This window comes from Rhincodon typus, chromosome 3 (assembly GCF_021869965.1).
Source record: "Rhincodon typus isolate 14 chromosome 3, sRhiTyp1.1, whole genome shotgun sequence".
Taxonomy (NCBI): domain Eukaryota; kingdom Metazoa; phylum Chordata; class Chondrichthyes; order Orectolobiformes; family Rhincodontidae; genus Rhincodon; species Rhincodon typus.
This window is the reverse complement of record NC_063334.1, coordinates 102,741,562-102,748,498: the sequence shown is the minus strand read 5'-3', so window position 1 is coordinate 102,748,498 and position 6,937 is coordinate 102,741,562. Positions and strand designations below refer to the sequence as shown.

Sequence of the window (6,937 nt, the reverse complement as noted above, 5' to 3'; positions counted from 1 at the left end):
AGGGGATGAACTGTGCCATTTAAACAGTGCAGCCCAGCCCAACCAACGGCTCTCGATCAGTTAATACACTCTGTAGGGTTTTTGCAGTGAAGGTGTGGACTGTGTGATACGCTGCAAACATTTCAAGTTTAAATCACTGCAAGGAAACGAATCTGGCAAACCGAAATTAAGCTAATTGTTAGAACTTTCAGGAAACGTCTGATTAACAGTTTTGAACTGTTACCCGACGGTCTGCTACAACTCAATTAACATCAATTCTCTGCAATACATGTTTAAATATGCCTAAGGTAACCAGAACTGCAAGTTTTGTCAGAACGTCCCCAGATTTTCAATAAGCATCTCAGTGTCCCGGTAGTTGTAGGAGCAAATTACTGCAGATGCTATGGACTCGACACGTTAGGTTGCTCTTTTTCCACGGATGCTGTCTGACCCGCTGTGATCTCCAGCATTTGTTGTTTTTAGTCCCTGTAATCATGTTCACATTGCTCAAATGTCTGCATTTTCAAGTCAACTAAATCCTCTCTATTTAATTGCTACTCAGACTCAATTTCATTGATAGCACTAGTAACAGCCTAAGCAACCGAACATATGCTGCGGTTGCAAGAGAAGGTCAGAGGCTGGAATTTTTTTCGATAGAATCCCTACCGTGTAGAAACGGGACATTCAGCCCAACAAGTCCACAGCGACTCTCCAAAGATCATCCCACCCAGAGATAACCCCTGTAATCCTGCATTTCCATTGGCTAATCCACCTAACCTAGGCATTCCTGGACGCTACAGGCAATTTACCATGGCCAATCCACCTAAACTGCACACCTTTGGACTGTGGGAGGAAACCAGAGCACCTGGAGGAAACCCACACAGACACAGTGAGAACCATCGAACTCCAGACAGCCAGTCACCCAGGGCTGGAATTGAACCTGGGTCTCTGGCACTTGTGAGGCAGTAGTGCTAACCATTGTGCCACCATGAATTTTGTGCTGAATATAGCATGCACGTCTTCAAGTACCCAGGCAATGTCCACCTCCAACATGAGGAAATAATGGTTTTAGTAGACTTCAAAGGGATAAATCCCCAGGTCCAGATAAGATCTATCCCAGGCTGCTGAGGGAGGCAAAGGAAGAGATTGCAATGGCTCAAATATTAATTTTGAAATGTTCTCTGGCCACAAGAGGAATGCCAGAGAAATGGAGGACAGCTAATGTGGGACCATTATTCAAGAAGGGTGGTAGGAAAATAAAACAGGGAACTACAGGCCAGTTAACGTTTGTGGTAGGGAAATAACTGGAAGAAAAATCCAAGGGACAGAACTATACTCCACTTGGAAAGGCAAGGATTGATCAGGGATAGTCAGCATGTCTTTGTCAGGGGGAACTGACATTTAACAAATTTGATTGTATTTTTCAGAGGTAGATGAGAGTGCAGCAGATGTAGGCTAAATTGACTTCTGTAAGGTTTTTGACAAAGTGTCACATAGCAGACTGGGTAAGAAGCTCAGAGCCTATAGGATCCAGGGCAAATTGGATCCAAAATTGTCTTAGTGGTAGGAAGCAGAGGATGACTGCAAGTCTGTCTCTAGCGGCATACTGCAAAGTTGTGCTGGGGCCCTTGCTCTTTGTTGTGTATGTTAATGATCTAGACATGAATGCAGGAGGTATGATCAGTAAGTTCGAAGATGGGTCAAAATTTGGTGGTGTAGTAAATAGCAAGGAGGAAAGCCTTAGAAGACAGGATGATATAGATGGGCTGAATGGTGGCAAATGGTATTTAATTCTATAAAGTGTGAGGTGATGCATTTTGGGAGGAATAACAAAGCAAGGGAGTACTCATTGAACGGTTGGACCCTAAAACATGGAGAGAATCTGAGGAACATTGGTGTGTATGGACACAGATCCTTGAAGGGAGCAGACGGTTAACATAACAAATGAGATAGGTGCCTTTATTTGTCAAGGCATTGGCTAGAAAATAAAGGAGGTTAAAATGTATGTAATAGATAGGCCACAGCTAGAGTACTTTGTGCAGTTTAGATCACCACACCATAGAAAGGAATATGATTGCATTAGAGAGGGTGCAGAGGAGATTACCAGGATGTTGTCAGGGCTGGAGCAATTCAGATATGAAGAGAGACTTGGGGTTGTTTTTCTTAGAGTCACAGAGTCATACAGCACAGAAACAGACCCTTTGGTCCAATTCATCTGTGTCGACCAGACACCCCAATCTGACATAGTCCCATTTGCCAGCATTTGGCCCATATCGCTCCAAACCCTTCCTTTTCATATACCCATCCAGATGCCTTTTCAATGTTGTAATTGTACCTGCCTTCACCACTTCCTCTGGCAGCTCATTCCATACATGCACCACCCTCTGCATGAAAAAGTTACTCCTCGGATCCTTTTAAAAATGTTTCCATTATCTTAAAACCATGTTCTCCAGGTTTGGACTCTTCCACTCTAGAAAAAGACCTTAGCTATTCACCATGCCCCTCAATATTTTATAAACCCCTATAAAGTCACTCTTCAGTCTCTGATCCTCCAGGGGAAGAAGTCCCTGCCTATTCAGTCTCTCTCTATAGCTTAAACTCTCTAGGCCCAGCAACATCCTTCTAAATCTTTCCTGCACCCTGTCAAGTTTAACAACATCCTTCCTATAGAAGGGCATCCAGAATTATATGCATTATTTCTAATGTGGCCTCACCAATGTCCTGTACAGACACAACATGATATCCTAACTCCTATACTCAATGCTATGATCAATGAAGGCAAGTGTGCCAAACACCTTCTTCATCACCCTGTCTACCTGTGACTCCTATTCCAAGAAACTATGCACCTGCACCCCTAGGTCTCTTTGTTCGGCAACATTCCCCAGGACACTACCATTAAGTGTATAAGTCCTGCCAGTGTTTGCCTTACAAAAATACAGCTCCTCACATTTATCTAAATTAAACTCCATCTGCCACTCCTCGGCCCATTGGTCCATCTGATCAAGGTCCCGTTGTACTCTGAGTTAATCTTCTTCACTGTCCACTACACCACCTATTTTGATGTCATGCGCAAACTTACTAACCATACCTTCTTTATTCACATCCAAATTATTTATATAAATGACAAAAAGCAATGGACCCAACACCGATCTTTGTGGCACACCACTGGTCACAGGCCTCTGGTCCGAAGAACAATCCTCCACCATCACCCTGTCTCCTATCTACAAGCCAATTTTACATCCAATTGACTAGCTCCCCCTGGATCCAATACGATCTAACTTTACCAACCAATCTACCATGTGGAACCTTGTTGACCATTTTGCTGAAGTCAATATAGACGTCTGCCGCTCTGCTTCAGCAATTGTCACCTCTTCAAAAAACTCAATCAAGTTAGTGAGACACAATTTCCTATGCACAAAGCCATGCTGACTATCTGTAATTAGTCCTTGCCTTTCCAAATGCATGTAAATCCTGTCCCTCAGAATCCCCTTCAAAAATTTATCCACCACTCACGCAAGGCTCTATAGTTCCCTGACTTTTCTTCACGGCCTTTCTTAAATAATGGCACCACGTTAGCCAACCTCCAGTCTTCCGTCACCTCACCCACGTCTAATGATGAGAGAAATATCTTAGCAAGGGTCCCAGAAATTTCTTCCCTAGCTTCTCACAAAGTTCTGGAAACACCTGATTGCATCCTGGGGATTTATCTACCTCTCTGCATTTTAAGACCTCCAGCACCTTCTCTTCTGTAATATGAACTCTTTTCAAGACATAAGTATTCATTCGCCCAAGTTCTCCAATTTCCAAGTCCTCCACAGTACATACTGATGCAAAATATTCGTATGGTATTTCACCCATCTCCTGCAGTTCCACACAGACGGTCACACTGATCTTCAAGGGGGCCTATTTTCTCCCTAGTTACTCTTTTGCCCTTAGAAGACTGAAGGAGGTGCATGATTAAGATGTACTAAATTATGACATAGGAAGAAACGTTTTTCCCCTCTGTACCCTTAGTAGAGAAGTCAATAGCCATGGGGTACAATTTTAAGGTAAGGAGCCGGAGTTATAGAAAGGATTTAAGGGGAAAAAATCACCCAGAAGATGGTGGTTATTTGAAATAGGTGAGAAAGGGTGATTGAGGCAAGAATCCTCAAGAAATTTAAGCAATATTCAGATGAGCACCAGAAATATCATTACATGGAAGACTATGGGTGTGGACACAATGCACCAAAGGACCTCTTTCCATGCTGTAAAACTCTACGACATTTGCATTTATCTGCTAGAGGCTTGAGAGTATACATTCAATTCTCTCTCAACCTGCCGTGAACCCAGTCTGGCAGCCACATCCCTCCAGACTTCGTTAGCTAGGTCAGTTGTGGGGCCACTGGGAAACGCAGAAGGGGTGAATAGACATCCAGTTGGATATTTTATTACAGCTGGTCTCTGAACATAAAAATAGATATCTGAGATTAGAACAGACATGCAGTTGAGAAGAATAGAGAAGGCATCTTTCACAATGAGCAGTGCATCTATTTAAAAGGATAAAAAGAAACTCAAAACATGTAGAGCAGGGATTGAGGATTGGACAAGAGTACTACTGCTTTGGTTTCAGTTGTGCCAAAGCCAACCAGACAATTTAAAGGGGAAAAGAAGTCCCTGGGTATCTGTGCCATCAAACTGTTGCAAACCTTGCAAAGGAGATTCTGCCCAGGTATGCTGTTTGAACAAAAGGTATATTTCTTTTTATTAATCTACTTTTCTAATCAATCTGTTCAGAGATGCTATTATACCCCTTTGGAGCTGGTGTGACTTGAACCTGGGCCTCCCTGGTCCAGGGCAGGGACACTACCACTGCACTGTAAGACGGCCCTGGGCAACAGGCATATTCAAGAACTTTGGATAGAATACAGCTGTTAGTCTAAGCGATTTAAAGGTTAACTGATCAGTCGGGAAAGTGAGAGAATGTAGATAATCAGGGTTGGGTGAGAGAACTTTGGTACAAATCTCGTGCCCTATGTGCCTGGGATTACACGTGAATGTGGTCTTGTAAAATGCATCTTTGTTATATTGATTTATGTGAAGTGTATCCTTTTATTTGAAGTATTATTAATGTTTGAATTAAGTTAATTTTGTTGGGTTATAGTAGTTTTAAAAATTAAAATCATTCAGTTACTTCCATTGGGTCAATTGGAAAATTCACCTCAAAATTATTGGTCTATACAGGGATCTTAATAGCAAAGTACTAAATACTTACTTTCAACTAATTACAACTGATTGTAGAGAATCTTACCTCACCTAATATAAACATGAATCTTGTGTCTAATCCATGTGTTAATTCTGATTATCAGGTAGACGTGGTGTCTTAATGTCTCCTATCCAGTGACTGAGTAACAACATAACCGAGAAACCTCATCTTATCCTTAGAAGAAATCTATACAAGGGAAATTGCAGAAGAAACAGTCTGATGGCAATTAGGAGTGTTAGTGGTGATCAATCTTCCCCTCCCTTCCCAATACTCTTAAGGCCAATTAAAGCAATAATGTATGGCAACTAACTCAATAGCAGGGGATTGAATGTGGGACTTCTTATTCACTGTTTATACTGTCATGTGTCAGTGCTTATAGACTTAAGGATAACTGCTCTTGCCTTTGAAGGTTCTAGTACTTACACTTTTTTGTGAGTCCTTCTCTTTAAGGATGCCCTAAATACAACTTCTATTCAGTGCAACCTTTAAATTGCGAGTGCATTAGTGTATCCTTAAATGACAAAAGATGAGATGATGTAATTATTCTTTACAATTATCTTAATAGAATTACATTGCTTATTGATGTCACTATTCAACAGATCATACTGAATACAAGGTTTCAACATAAACGTCAACTACTTTGGAGAAAAACTCATAGTTCCTACTGCTCTTGTAATTTAAGACATCCATAAGATAAACTCAATTACCTAATCATAACTTTTTAAAAACAAAATCATTTATGGGGTGAAGTCGTCACTGGCTTGGACAGCATTTATTGCCCATTCCTAATTGCCCAGAGGGCAGTTAAGAGTCAAACTTTGGGTCTGGAGTCACATGTAAGCTAGACTAGGTGAGAATGACAGACTCGCTTCCAGATGGGTTTTTCTGACAATCGGCAATGGGTTTCGTGGTCATGATTGGACTCTTCATTCCAGATTTTTAAAAGTTAATTCAGATTCCACTATCTGCGATGATGGGTTTCAAACCCAGATCCCAAGAACATTATCTGGGTCTCTGGATTAACTGTCCTGCAATAATACAACTAGGCCATCCCTTCCCTAAACTGAATGACCAAGAAAACATTCTGAACATAAAACAGCAACTGGGCCATCAAGCCAACTTTGGAGCTCAAGGACAGTTACTCCTTCAGACTTCTCACCTTGCACAATTAGTTACTTATCTCCAAATGCAAACGGAAAAATACCAAGCAGCGTTATTGATAATTCTCATTGTCAAAATGTACTGATCAAGATTTAAGAGACAATTTATTGTTCAAACTGTTGTGGATTGTGCATTCTGGACATACTTTAGAAATTTCCCAAAAATATTCTGCAAAGAAACAATGGAAGTTCTGATGCTCTTGCGGTTCAATATTTTTTCTTATTTTATTTCAATCTAGGCACATGTCTTACTTTTTGTTCTGCACCTACATGACATGCTGCAAAATAAAAACTGAAAGAACTGCAGATGCTGTAAATCAGGAACAAAGACAAAGTTGCTGGAAAAGCTCAGCAGTTCTGAGGAAGGGTCACCGGACCTGAAACGTTAACACGGTTTTTTCTTTCACAGATGATATGCTGCAATATGTTTCACTATTCGTAAGTGAGGAAGCACACTTGCCACTTGTTGGGAAGTGCATAAATTAGAGGCCATCAATATAAAATAGGCATCAAGAAATCAATTAGAAACATCTCTACCCAGAGGATGGGAGAT

The 6,937-nt window shown here is 41.2% G+C and overlaps 1 protein-coding gene across 2 annotated transcripts in view; it reads left to right on the top strand.

Annotated features, from left to right (window-relative positions):
- LOC109920222 (microtubule-associated serine/threonine-protein kinase 4-like) overlaps positions 1–6,937 on the top strand; it is a 763,378-nt gene that overhangs the window by 256,990 nt on the left and 499,451 nt on the right. The gene's annotated exons all lie outside the window — the stretch shown is intronic.